A 15,553-nucleotide genomic window follows, 5' to 3' on the forward strand; every position below is an offset into this window, starting at 1 on the left:
TTTGATCAGGTTAGGCTTTCAAAGACAGCTCCACAGAGATCTCTATTAGGAATTGGGTATCACAGATCTGAGATTCAGAAAAGAGAATGAACTAATCCAATCTGACCTCTACCACAGTGAAGAGCACCAAAAAGAACGCAGTGATGACATTCATAGTGGTAAATTAAACAGTGCCTGAGAACGTTCCCAGGCAGGGATCTTAACTCCCAATATTGTTAAACTGGAACTATCCCTCAAGTGATTTTGCCCTGCACTAACTGGGATGTTCCCATGGCATGTTCCCAAAGAGTTCCTGGGCCTTCCTCAGGAGTTAGTAAAAATCCATCCTGGTTTTCGGTCTCCTAATTTTGATCTGGTTAAGTAATTCTTTACAGAGACCACCTTCCACCCCATTTAGATGTAGGATTTAGTGTCACTTTTATTTATATTGCATTTTGGGGTTGTTTTTTTTTTCTAATCTGAATCTGTCTGACATCAGAATCTTTCCCTTTGTATGGAAAGATGTAAGCTTTAACAGTGAAAGACACAAAATAGAAAGGAAAAAAACGCTCAAATATCAATATTACAACATTTACAATTCTTCAGCTTTAGAAGGGAGTCACCAAGGGGGTCTTGGCAGCTTGAACACTTGACAATTCCAAAATTAGTTTGAATGAAACACTAGAACTTGCACTGCTGGGAAAAGCCCTCCATTTTCAGGGTGAACATAATGAACAGTCTCTTGGATCTCTGTTCCAAGGATATTATTCTCCCACAGAAAATGCTTTGTTCCAGTATAGTATTTCAAAAGCAATGTTGCTACTGAGTTTAATATAATGTTTGCAAGCAGAGTTATAATAATATTAACTGTAGGCTTTGGCTTTTTTCCCCATCAATTATTTTCAAATGTTTATTTTGTCACCTATTAGCTCTCAGAAGCCAATCTTGAACAACACAAAGTTATGCAAAGTCTAGAAATAACATTAAATGAATTATTAGCAAACAGAGCCAAGGAGCTTTGACCTCTCAAATCACTTAGCTGAAGGAGTTGCTGTAACTTTGATTTTTCTGTCATTTAACTTTTCTACTAGATCTATATCACCTCTTGTTGTTTCTTTGAGCAAGGTGATCAGTCAGATGGGTGACTGCATGTTGAACAGAATGCTTCATTCAAGCATGAATGTCAAGCCAGGGAAAAACCACAAAGGGTACGGAAAAATTAAAAGAGTTCTTTTGAAAATTTTGTTTGTTACACAAGAGAATTTTCTATCAATAATATTCAGCAAATTCTTTCAAGTACCTTAGTAACATCCCCTGAACACAGATATAGAGGTAACAGTAGAGATAGATAGATAAAGGGAGCTGTATGCATTTTTTGATCACATATCATTGCAAAGTAAATGGTGGTTTCACAATACAATATGTAATACATCAAATTTGTAATATAGAAATGTAATATCAGAGAATAATGAGCTTAAATCCTCTGAGTTTGGTTAGGTCACAAGATAGGCATCTTAAGCTAAGTTTTCATCAGTCATGTTGGTAACAGTTACTCAGAATCAAATATTTTGGGATTAGGAATGGATTCTGAAATGTGTTCAGAATAGTTAAATGTGCATAAATATATGTGTATATATAGATATACAGATATGCACACACATTACATCTGTCTGTAGCTACTTTGAGGCTGAAACCCCTGCAATTAGTTAGATTGTCTACACCCATTTTTTTTAGTGCATGACCGAAATGCAGTCAGATTTCATGTCTGTAGACAGAAGGTAACACTTCTACTGCTAGGCCCTGAAGACCCTTCTAAAACGTGGATAAGCAATGATGGTGGTTTCTTGTATAGTTATCTGTAAAATCTACTGAACTCTACTCAATGCACTCCAACAGGAGTCTTTTGAGCCCCTAGTAATGACCAGGAACAGATAAAATATTGACGCTTGCAAAGATTCTTTTTTATATCACTGCAGAGGTGTCTTAAATGCTTGTAAAGTAGCTGCTTATCCAATTTATTTTGTTGTGAGAAGTTGTAGTAAGTGTAGTAAGCAACAAACGTTTCACAGTCAGCCAAGGTAAAGGGACACGGAACTCCTGTGTAAGAGCAGGACAGACAGAGAAGTGGGAAAATGTCCATATTGTCCCATGTTAAATCATCCCTCCAGGTGAAGATGGAATTTTCAGGTAAGTTGGTAGCTTAGCTTTAGACTTCATATTTTAACTCCTTCTGCTGTCATGTATGAAATCTAGAAATGTCTTATCAATATTAGCAGTGTTATTTAATGTGAATTGTGTCAAGAACTTGCCCTTTTTTTCTTGATAATGGCCAGGATTCACAGTTTATTTGTATACACATTTATTCATCAGTGCTCACTATCACTAAACAAGCTTTCACTTCTTCATGTTCCTAGTTCAGACCCTGACATGTCAGTAAGGATTTCAGCTAATCCATGTGTACCGTTACCCAACTTACAAAATTATTTTCCAAATGATACCATACATCTATCACTGTTACCTCCAGAGGTAAAAGAAAACTGTATATTCTTAACAATAATCCTATGAAAATTATGATGAAAAAGGCTGGGTTTGATTTGGTTTGGTTTTTTTGTTTTGAGTTGAGTTTTTTTGTGTGTGCGTGTGTGGTGACAGCCAGATCTATATCCACTACTTAGTCAACAGTCAGTCACTCAGAACACAAGACAGCTAGACAGACCAGCTAGACTTGTCACTTATTTCTCCATCACATTTCATTTTTTGCTCCAGGAGCCACTTAAAGCTGTCATATAAGAAGTGTAAACTAACTATAGTCAAGAGTTGGCTCAGTAATTTTCTTCTGGCATAGGCACATGGAGTGCAGTTTGCTTTATCGAAGAAAATAGGTGGTGTTAGCAGTGACATCCCCCTTCCACATAACGGTTTTATTCTTAAAGCGCTAAAGTGAAATGGTGATGGTGATGATAATGATAATAATAGCAATAACAATTTGTTTTTATAAGTAATAATATTTTTTTTTATGCAACTAGGGGTTCCTCATGATGTTGATTATCCCTTCTCATACTCAGCCAAGAATATTATCCATCCTCACATGGAGATGTCGACTAGTGTGCAGTCAGTATAACTGAGTCATGCTAATTGCTGTAAAAGGAAGATGACTTAGTTGCCCTGCTATAATCAGTGGTAGTAAAGAGACAGTCACTGCTTGTTTCTAACTGAGACACTTCCGTATAGGTGCATACAGAGCACTCAGAGCCGTGGAAGATATTCCTTGAGAATTATATATTGTCTGAATACAGTGACCTTTGGGACGAAGGTAGAATTTAGGCTTGTTGGATATCTCTATTCAAAGACTTATCATTATTGGTCACTTATTAGAATATGCTGAGTGATGTTCCATTAGGTTTTCTTCTGGGTCTGCTACTATTTCATTATTTCATTAATAACTTGATTGAAAAAATATAGGGTATGCTTGTTAACTTTACACCTGACACAAATCTGAAAGGCACTGTAAGTGTGTTGGATGATAAAATTATAGTTGAAAATTATCTTGATAAACTAGAGAAATGGTCTGAAAAAGAGAGTGTTATTTATAGAAGTGCCCCATACCAGACCTAGTAGCTACACAGCTCTAACATGGGCAGTAGATGGCTGTGGAGCATGGTTCCATAGGGAATGATCTAAAGATTACAGTGAATCAAAGGTGAAAACAAGGGATGATGCCATACTCTTGCAAAAAAAAGGACAGATGTTATGGAACGGCATATAAATATGATTACAGTCTGCTTGTGTAGTGGGCATAAAGCTAAAGATTAAAACATATAATTTAGGTGTCTATCTCTGTTTTCACATTCATTGGATTCTTATGCTCCCATTATTAAGAACAGATACCTAGCTGGTTGTCCTGGTTTTGGCTGGGATAATTTTCTAGCTGGTACAATGCTGTGGTTTGGATTTAGTATGAGAACAATGTTAATACACTGATGTTTTAGTTGTTGCTACGTAGTGCTTACTCTTACTCAAGGATTTTTCAAGTTGCCCATGTGAGGAAGTGCACAAGAAGCTGGGAGGGAGCGGAGCCAGGCCAGCTGACCCGAACTAGCCACAGGGATATTCCATAGCATAGAACACCATGCTCAGTATGTAAACTGGGGGGAGTTGCTGGGGCCTGATGATTGCTGCGTGGGGACTGGCAGGGCAAGCAACTGTGCAGTACTTAGTTGCTGACTGAGGTTAAACTACAGCAAAAGTAAAGAAAAAAAATAGTTGGAATACTATGTCTAGTTTTGGACCTCACATTTCAAGAAAGGTGTGGATCCATGGCAGACAGAACTGAGGGTGTCATGAAATATGTTTGAACTAGAAAACAAAACCATTGACAAAAGTTGAGGAAAAGTTATAAAATGAATGGTTTATAAATATATGAAAACAATCCTCAGATACACATAATCTTCTGAACAGAGAAGAGAATAAATTTTTCGTGATATCCATAGTCCATAGAATAAGTCTATAGAATAAGTCCATAGAATAGGAAATAAGGGAGTCAGGATAACATAACAGGGGTATTAATTGGCCTGGATGCTGTAGAGTCTCCATAACTGAAGAGGCATTTATTCTCTGTCATGAATGATGTAGATATAATCCTGCCTTGAGAGAAAGAGACAGTCTTCAAATGTTCAAACCACTCCAACTGCAGAATTATACAATTCTGATTCACAGCATTGTGACACAAATGATACAGACCTTCATCTTTTAGATAACTTGATGGCATCCTAATGTGGATCATGACAGCTATGAGAAAAATGCAATTTTCAATTTTTTTCATAAAGCCCTTTTCTATTATCTCACCTTCAGTACCTAAAGCATCAGGAGTGCTTTTCTGTGTTTTCTTAAAGATCATGGCCTGTACGTGTACTGAACCGTTTCATATATGAATCTTGGATGACTGTATCTATAGTATTGTTGTGCTGTCCCAACAGTTTCGGAGGGGATGCACAGTACTGTGACTGATGTCCCAGGCTGGTGGCATTTAGGTAGAAGAGACTCTCACCAAAGCTGCAGCTTGATTGAAAAATCAAACTCAGGGTCAATCTTCAAACAAATAAGTTCTTTAATGACTCAGAGAGCAACAGATAGACCAAATCTATCTACAAAACAAAGCATTAAACTCTGCAGGATTTTATATTCAACTATAGAAACATGTTTATATTGTTGGATCAATGACAGTATCATTTTCCAGTTCCTTTCAGCAGGTTTTCTTCCATAATATGGGCTTGACCTGTGTTTCTGTAAATGATGTGATTCATTTCACTAAGAATGAACAATGTCAGAACATGAGGTGATATGACTCAAGGCAGCTGAGTGCATATTATGACACAGCAAACTTTTTTCAAGCCAAGTGAGTTTAGATTGAATACAGATCTATTGTGGTTTAAACCCATGGATGTGATCAATCAACACTAACCATGAGATTTAGTCAGGGAGAAACTCAATAATCCCTTGAGCAAGGAAATGTTAATTAGAATAACAAATCTGAAGACAGAAATCAGAATTACAAAGATTAAAATCTAAGAAAAAATAAATGCAATCAATTAATGATAATACTATTTTGTCAAAATAGCTTTGAGGAGAACTAACCATTTCTTTTGGATAGATTTTTTTTAAAAAAGGACAAATTTCTTTTATGTTATGTTTAGTTGATACTTACCAATTTTTTATCTAATTCCTTGGTACGTCTTAAGTTACCGAGCTGCATGTAATTGAATCTCTGTGAAAGTTTTAAAAAGTCTGGGCAACGTGTAGAAAAGCAGGAATTATAAATAATATTTTATTATATAAAATCACTCTTTACATATTTTAATGAAACATGATGCCAGTGTTCTATTGTAATTGTGTAGCCCTCCTACATAACTGACTTTCTGTAATCTTTGCTTAAGCTTTTTTCCTTATATATGTATATTACGAAACACATTAAGACAGTGCAAGTATATTAGTATCTACATATATATACACACATAATTTCAACAAGCACATACAGAAAAATATTATCTGCAGAAATAAAAGATATTCAAAAATTTCCAGTATAACTATTTCATAGAAACCATACTGAATATTTCACTAAAAATATTTAAAAAAAAATATTACAAGAAAGAAATGTGAAATGTTCTTGGCAGGGACTGACTCATGAATGTTCATGCTAACTAGTTTTCTTACTCAAGGAAATATTTGCAATTTCAAAACAATTTCTTCCAAAATCAGGATAAAAGTTTAAACTTTCAGATATATGCATATACTAAAAAATGTTTTGACAGATGCTTTGGAGTAACTGAAGCATTTGTATACTTTCTGTGCATTTTTACTGTGATTAATTGTTAGTTTACATTCCAAATTGCTGTTATAATAAGAAAGGGCAATATTTAAAACACTTGAGAAAAGTTGTGGTTAGGAAAATCAGCATAATTGCTTGTTTTAGACAAACTGGCCATTTGCAGTTTGTCTAAATTTGCACACAAATTTGCAATTTGCAGAAAAATCTTCATCACATCCTCCATCAACTTTCCTGAGGTCTGTGTTGTTTGACTGTTACATATAGTACTTGACACAGTGATGTCTCAGTCCTTAATGGGTTGTACTGGGGCCCTCTGTAGCGTTAGTGACACTGAATTTTTTCTGTAAATGCTCCTTTCTATGCAGTTGCTCAACCATTAGGACAAATTATTCTTCTAATGAGTTCATATTAGCTGTCAGAAATATTATTTAATTTATTTCAGGTCAGAAGAAGCTGAAGTTTTGAACTGTTTTATATCTTGTAGTCTAGTGGAAGTTCTAGCAGAGATTATGCATTCTGTCTTCTAGGATGGTGGAAGCACTCTGTGTATCAGAGAGACGTGATGACCACATTTTGTCTAATACTGCACAATCAAGTCCTTGTGTCAAGCTATAGAATATCACACAATTCATTGATTTCATTAATCAAAATGAATGTTTGTGGGGAAAAAAAACCCAAAAAACCAACGCAACAGCCAAATGGCAGAAATGCATCTGATGGACAGCAGTAATAGTCAAGGTGGTCCAGCAGGCACAGATGATGCCATTCGGTCTCAAACTGTAAAACGGATATATATGTTGTCTCTGTGCAGGCATTTGTAAAATGTTTTTATGAAGATAACTTATCATAAATGGTTGCAACAGAGTTTTGCCAGGATATTCAAGTGTATTAGGGCTCTTGAACAAAAGACAGGTTAACATCATGTTCCTGAATGAAATGGGAGTGAAGTAAACAAATCCATCATAAAGAATTCTGGTCTTGTGTTGATTGTGCCTTTTAAGGAGTTTTGAAGCTGACCATTAAGTATACCAATGTTCTAACAAAAACTTCAGAATGCAAATAATTCTGTGCTGATTGGACTTCATGTCAGTGAATTTGGCAGTGATGGAAAAGTCAGTGTGCTTAATTGTCACTTCTATGGCATTTGAGATGACAAAAATAACAGCAATGAAAAGCTAAGAAATAAATAAACTTGTTGTTATTTTAATCTCTTATTTCCCTTGTAAGCTTTGATTTATCAATCACAGAAGCCAGACACTTCTGTAGAGGGAGGGAGAATGAATTGCCAGTAAGCATTTGTTAGATATCATTTAAAAGCTCTTATAAATGTTATGTAAGACACAGACCTTGATTTATGTGGCTTTTACACGTGACCATTTCTCACATATTTTGTTATTCTGTAGATAGATGGAAAAATCCAGCTGGGTCAAAAGATAGGGCGCATCTCTACACAGGTGCATATATATGTATATATTTGTATGCTTATATATGTATGTCTGTATGAATATATAATTAGTTACATACACAAAATTATGGACAAATATTTACTCTTCTCTAACAATTTCTATTTTATCATGTGGGGACGTGTGTGTTTGCATACATACCTACATATATGTATATGAAGCCAGTAGTATAAGCTTCTCACGTGATACTAGAAAACTAAAAGGCAGAAGAAATCAGGACAGAGATCCAGGATGACCTTCTCATAACTACAAGTCAATCTATCACATCAATAGATGTGATTAGACAAAGAAGCCACAGGTGAGAAAGTGTTTGGGAAGTGCTGAACGGTGCAAATACACATCGAGAGTCTTGTTGTGATGCAGGGTAGTTTGCTTTAATGAAATAACAGCTAAAAACCTATTTTTATAAGGTATCTAGCTCAGGTTTTTGCTAATTAATGCAGCTAATCTGATTCTAGTACATGTGGCTACAATAGCAGAGATGCCATACCCTGGTTGGATTCAAATACTTATTTCCAGAAAGGGAAGTTTATGAAGAGTGCTGTTATTTTCATTTTTGGTTTAGCTCATTTCATTTTCCTCATTTGGAATTTAGTTCTAGGTGGGCTGTCTTTTTTGTTCTACTGATTTTAAAAATATCTTAATAACTGTTTGGCTAGATTTCACAAGCTAACAGTGTATACATTTCTGTTGCAGTTAAATACAGAAACAGTCCTACTATGTTTAAATGGCTGATATGCATAAAAGCAAGCATGGTATTGCTGGTAATCACTGAATTCTTGACTAATCTTTCTAATTTAGGCATCACAGCTGAATTTAGGCATCACAGCTGAATTTAGGCTTTGTCTTTCCACCCAACTGACTTCACTTTCCACCTCCTGTCACTACCTCACTGCTGGGTGAGTGGGAGAGTTAGCCTCAGCTTCATTCCCTGGACCCACAGTTTCTCTGATTATTTCTCCCCCCTGGTCTTTCACCCCTGCCAAGAAATTCCCAACAGGCAACTAGAGCAGAAATTAATTTGTCAGACAAATGTTTTGCAAGATCTGTTTCCTGCATTTGAAGTGGAAGCTTTCATGACTGTCAGATATTTTGCGATAAGGTCTGTCTTGGATGGACATAAACTCTTAAACATCTTAATGAATTAAACTTAGCCAGCTATCCAGTTACATGAAAAAAGAGTATTATTTTACAGTAAGAGCCTAAATAATTCAAGCAACTTCTGTAAGCTTTGAAGTGGGACTAACAAGAAGACTTTTAGAAGTAGAATAATATAAATTAAAAGGCACTGAGTTAATTTGGGAGCTACCTTACATGCACTTTGAGTAACCTTATGGCTATTTTAATATATCTGAGCCTTGGCTCTCTGTGGAGACTCAAGACTTTGGGACAAGGGTGCTGTGACAAAGAGGTATAGAGCCCTGAAGCAGAAACAATCAATTTCTAGGTCACCTTTTGTGAAAGATTGTACTAGGAATAACAATTTTAATTCAATAAAATAAGAATTAGCAGAAATTGGTGGGGCAAGAGCCATGATATTACAAGAAAGCAGCTCAGCTTCATCTCTATGCAGGTTATTAATGACACAGGCAAAGAATTAACCAGCCTCACACTCTCACAAATCAGTAGAGATTAGATATAATTTTTCTGTCATAATTAACTAATCATTTGCCATTGTCATCACTGTATTTAAAAGCCCAGCACACAGAATACCTACTTTTGATTAAGCAGATATTTCTGGTTTGACCAGAAATAATAAAAATTATGTGGCATTTCCCTTTGTTATGAAAGGGAATTTGGGCAATTAAATATATTCTGAAAAGAACTAAGCTTAATTTTTACTTCTAAAAATAAATAAATTAAGATAAAATGTTTTGCAAGGGTTAAATCTCTTAAGCTGGAAGATTGACTTAGAGGATAAAAATGATAAACTACAGCAGATTATATTTTCTGACTGTTCCTTAAAGAAAAATCTGTAGGAGCAGCAAAAGGTTAGTTTAAACTATCTGAACCTGTGTTTAAACAGATGGAGAAGTTTTAAAGAAAGAAGTCGTAAGATGCACATTTCCCTAAGCTCCTAAGGAGTGCTCAGGAATGCAAAGGTAAACTGGAAGGACTTTTCGCTCTGTGAGTTACTGCCAACACTACAATTTAAAACATTCTGAAGTGGATTCAGGGTCATAATTGAATGGCCTAAATATAGGCATCTGTTGCGTTTGAGATGTCCTGGAATATCAGAGGCATCTTCATGGGTTTGGTAGCTACATCAGACCTACGAGAGACGTAAGTCCTTTTGCAGAGCAAAATATACCTGGAACCCTGTGGATCTGGCATCGTATTAGGTCTACATTTGGAAAAATGACTCTCATTTTAAGGTAGCTGCAACAAAGGTCAAAATCTCATTTAGTGTCCTTTAAGTCTGTTTGTTATCAGTGGAAAGAAAAGGGTCACTTCTAAGGGCGGGATTCCTGTGACCTATCGTTGTAGGGACTTTCCCCACCCCCCACACTTAACTGTAGGCATCTTTATTAGAAATATTTATACTGTATCTGCTGAATCATGCCCATGACATTGACAGCTGGCACTGTGGTTTGAAAAAGGTTCGCAGAAGATCCTAAAGAATGGCACAACTTGTGATCAGAGTCAGAAAGGTCTTATCCCAAGCAATGATTAAAGAGTGTCCAGAAAATTGACGGAAGGTATGATCCATCTGATTTAATGGAAGCATCTGCACTGAAAATAGAAACGTAGGAAGAAATAAGCCTAAACAACCTTTATAGTTATTGCATAACTGGTAAACAGAGTCAACAGAATCTAGGGTGCAATTTGTTCCATTTCAGAGTCTGGGCTGCAAGTCGTCAGATGAATTGTATTAGGGATATTTTTGACTCTTATCAGCATAAACTTCATGGACTGCAAAGGAGTACCAGGGCATCTGTGATATATCCAGGTGTGTTCTGACACAGGCTGTTCCTCGGCCTTGTGGAAAGAAAAACTCTGGTTCTGAAAGCCACGTGGTCACGTTGGGAGTGAGCACACTTCGGTAAACTGGTCTTGACTAGTTCACTTCAGCAAAGCGCCCCTTAATTGGGCCATAGTTTATCTCTCCAAAGCAAACGTAATTTTTGCTAGTTCAGTTATCTACCTTGCTCTGACAGCTTTTATTCATTACAAAGGGCAAAGACAACACGTCATGACTGTTTCTACTGACACAACAAAGTATGTGGTGTATTGCATAGGAATCAGTGAAGACATAATTATATCTGTACTGAACATGTCTTACTGTTCTTCAGCTTCCGTTGTTTGTTTTTTCCCCCCCCCCACAAAATCTACTTCTCCATTATAGATAATATTTAGTCATGATTACTGTTACAGATCTCCTATTTTTTATTTAAAATGAAAGTTCTCATAAAAATACAGAACATTGTCACATGGTGTGTTCTTTTGAACTTAACAGAAGCATTTCGTAATTTATTAATAATCTGCTAAGAAAAAAATCTCAACACTTTCATATGTAAGTAGCAGAAACTTACAGATTTTCTTCTTTTGTCATTGCTCTGAAAAACTTTATATGCAAAATGAATTTTTGCAAGGTTGTAAAAAAAGTATGTCACTTTTTATTCTCAAGTGACATACTGACATTCTGTTGCATTTGCTTGAGGATTTTGTTCCTGATTTTGATTTCAGGATTATTGAGAGAAAGAATTGTTGTTTGCTACTCTTAGAGATAAAAATGTTTTTGTTTTTTGACAATTAGCCAGATGAATGTGATTTTTATTTCACTCAGTGTTTTGCCTATAACTTAGTATCATCTTTTTTTAAAGGTATGGACTCACAAATTCAGTATTATTTCCTGATCATGCTCTTTTTTGCGAGTAGTATGGTATACGATAAATACTTTAAAGTGATGCCATGAAAAATACTCTCTATGGCATATTGAGATTCTAACTAAGAATCTTCATGCTGAAATTCAGTGATTAAATTCTGAGCTGTCTGAAATTTGAGTTCTATCAAATGGTACCGCAGCTGACCCAGCTATAAATGGGTACCTTGCCTTTCAGGTTGGGCAGTGAAGGAATGACACATTGTTCCATTGGGTGCTCTTGGCCACCAGAATTGATGTGCCATTCTAAAGCTTGCCAATGTGTTGTCCAATTCAGAATGGACCTTTGAACTTTTTGTTGGTTTTTGTTGTTGTTGTTGTTAGAGAACATGCATGTACCAGAACCAATGAATATGCTTAGTGGTAAATAGCATTTATCTTGGACAAGGATGATACTGTCAAAACTTGATATCATCTATAGGGCTATTAAGTATAAAATAGTTTTTAGATAGGTGGTTGACATGCTGAAAAATATATTACAAACTGCCACTGTGAATCAAAATAGCGATGAAACTAAAAGTCAATATCTTTTAATTAAGCTGGACCAGAAGACAAATCTTCAAACTGCCAGATATTCCTCAGAGCCTCAGAAGAACATGGCAACTGAAAGACACATTCTGCCAGGAGTACCAACTGATATTTGATCAGTTTGTCACTTCACTTTGTCTTTTAGCAAAATTCAGTCAACACAGTGTTACTACAAGCAAAGCTTGTACAGACAACTTTAGTGATAGTTTTATCTCAAGCAGATTGATCTGGCAGAGGTTTCAGGTACTTGATCTAACAGCAGAGCACACTGTTGTCACAACACATGGTTACCCAGGTACTATCGTCTGTTAGATGCCTTGACAGGTACCTCTAACACAACAGTTCCGAAGAAAATGACCCAGGGACTACCTGTGCTCTTTCCATAATTTGTTAGAAAAGTAAATCCTTACAAAGGAGCTTACATGATCCAGAACAGAATATTTTATTTTCCCTTCTTCTAGAGGAGGATATGTGTTTAGACCTGGTGCCGTCAAGAGTAGCATGTGCAGTCACCTGTGACAGCAGAAGTGAACACTTGAATTTCCCTGTGGGAGCGTCAGCAGTTCCTGCTCCTGCTGAAATGCCCATCACATGGGATAGGAAGGAAAACAGTGACGTTTCTTCCATGTCACGTTCAGCACCTTCTTGGCTCTATAAACTAGTTATAATAAATTAACAAAAACTATGATGCACATGCCAAACTCTTCAGTCAGAAAGATGTTCAGTGGTTTGGGGTCAGTAACTGCTACAGAAAGCACCTGAACTTTCATAAGGCACGTCTTCAAAATATTCTTTACATTTAGGAAGGGCTTCTTAGTTTTTCTCTGTGTAAAGCACCCAAAACCTTTAGCTACTTGGAATCACAGAATCACAGAATGGTTTGGGTTGGAAGGGACTTTAAGGATCATCTAGTTCCAATCCCCCCACCACGGGCAGGGACACCCTCACCAGACCAGGTTGCTCCAAGCCCCGTCCAGCCTGGCTTGAACACTTCCAGGGATGGACCATCCACAGCTGCTCTGAGCAACCTGTTCCAGTGACTCAGCACCCTCACAGTGTGGCATGTCACTGTGTGGGATGACATGAGCCACCATCAAGGAAAGCTTGCAGTACAGAGCTGGCTTGAGTTGGAAGCATTTGGCTGAAGGGGAAATCACCACCGACTGTGCTGCCACATCTTTCATTTGAAAAAGGGAGATCAGGCTGACTAAGCACATCACTTGTCAGCTCTGCTAGATCATTAACTTTTGGCTTCCTCTACTTTGTAAAGACTTGGGTGCCTTAATTTCCCATTTCTTTCTTTCTTTCTCTCTTTTTCATACCCAGAAGATAGATTGATAGTCCCAAAGCTGCATTCTACTAGAAAACCTACATGGAGTAAAAAGAGCCCCTCCATCTGAGTATACAACTCAGACCCATAAAACACTGTGGCACCTCTGTCTCTCCAGACTTATGTTTTTCAAATGTGGTGCTTATTGAGATTCCTCATGCAATTTCAAGGAAGAACAAGCTAAAAGTGAGCAACAGCCAATTTGCATTTTGAATATAAAAGCCAATTTATATTATACAGCCTTTGAAACGTGAATTATACATTATGGGATGAGTTAAACTATCATTTCTGGGAAGAGAAGATTTATATTTGTCCTTAATATATACAGTTACAGATTGATTGGCACAAGTACTTGATTTCTCTTTACTTTTCATTTTCTTATCACCTTTGATTCCAATTATTCTGCCATCATTCAAACTGCAGCTAGGAATACAGACAAGTAGAAGCAAAAACAAAGTTCATTTAGCATCTAACTTTGGAAATAAATGTTAATAATGCCAATTTAAACTGCTACAGCTACTGGTTAAGTGACATCAGCATTTAAGTGACATCACACAGACTGGCTTACATTGTGAAAGAATGTGTGTGTGAAAAATGACACCTCTTTTTAACAACTCATCACAGACCAGTAAATCCCCTTTCAGCTTATGAAAAACCCACCGTTACAAGCTTGCAGACATTGAGCCCTTTTATGGGTTTTTGCTAGTTTGATTTTTAATATTTTGGGGCAGGAGCAAGTCAAATCTTAATCAATTGTCTGTTCCTGTCAGATCGGTTTCCCAAAAGCTGCTGATAATGCCTCAGTTTTAAACCCTGTCAATATTAATTACTAATTGCCTCTCAGAAATGTTTTATTCCTAGTAGACTGCTTCAGGACTTACATTCCTACTATTAATAACAATAAAAATAAATCGGAACTAATGTTAGAGCAAAATGAGCTAAAATGAGGGGTAATATGACATGAAAATTATCTCAGAGCATGTATGAGTTTTTCTTTTGTGTGTAGCCTGTACCTTGCACAACGCGGCTCAGTTTTTTGTTGAGGAACCTGAATACTACTATAATGTAAACAGCCAGTGTTACCCATTTAAAAATGCATATTTCCATCATTACTGAATTTGCAAGAAAAAAACATATTTTTAAATGAAAGACCAGCCTATCTCCAAACCCCTGTTTTTCAAAGAATCAAGTACACTGTAATTAGAAGTCATTTTTGCAGGTGTTGAGACAACACAGTGACAGAAAACAAAAGCTAATAGGTGCTCTTTCTAAATCAATATTAGAGAATTGTTTCAGTACAGTGTCCCACAGCTTTCAGGGAAAAAATCACCTGTTATGAGCTGCCAAAATAATAAATTGAAACAGGAGCTGGGACCAGTAAGCAACAGAGCTGTTGGTAGGGGGTGGCAATAGCACTTTAACACAGACATTGATTCAAATTATAGCTTTGACTTGTAGCTGCAGATTGCACCCTAATAATTTATCACAGACAGGGCATGAAATGTTGCAATGGCCCTTGATGTTCTACATGAAGGTAGTGTAGCATCTTGAAAAAATGCTGATGAAAAATACTGGGTTTATGGATTTATTTTGCCATGTATAAAGACAAAGACGGTTGTCAGAGGGAAGTGCTAAGTGAAGAGCTGAAAAAGGAGTTTTTAAGTACAAATAAGTAAAAAGAAAGCAACTTTAACTCCAGTCATTTCTTGACAAAAATGAATTGTTTTCCTAGGAAATGCTGAGGACCAAGAGCAACCTAAATTACACAACATTTTTATATCCAGTATGTAGCAGTTACAAAGTTCTCATGTGTTTTGTGTGCAGGGGAAAGGTGGAAAGATGCTCCACCCCACGCTAGAACATTTATTTTACAATTGTTCAATTCTAGATGATATTCTTCTCTAGATTTATTAAAGTAATGGAAATTGATTGAGATAAAATATAATTGATTCCAATAATTCATAAAGATGTAAATATGGCTTATGTTACAAATAAGCAGGGCCTCAGTAGCTTTTGAAATACTGATAAGACAACTGATAACATGA

This window comes from Falco peregrinus, chromosome 3, assembly GCF_023634155.1.
Source record: "Falco peregrinus isolate bFalPer1 chromosome 3, bFalPer1.pri, whole genome shotgun sequence".
Classification (NCBI taxonomy): domain Eukaryota; kingdom Metazoa; phylum Chordata; class Aves; order Falconiformes; family Falconidae; genus Falco; species Falco peregrinus.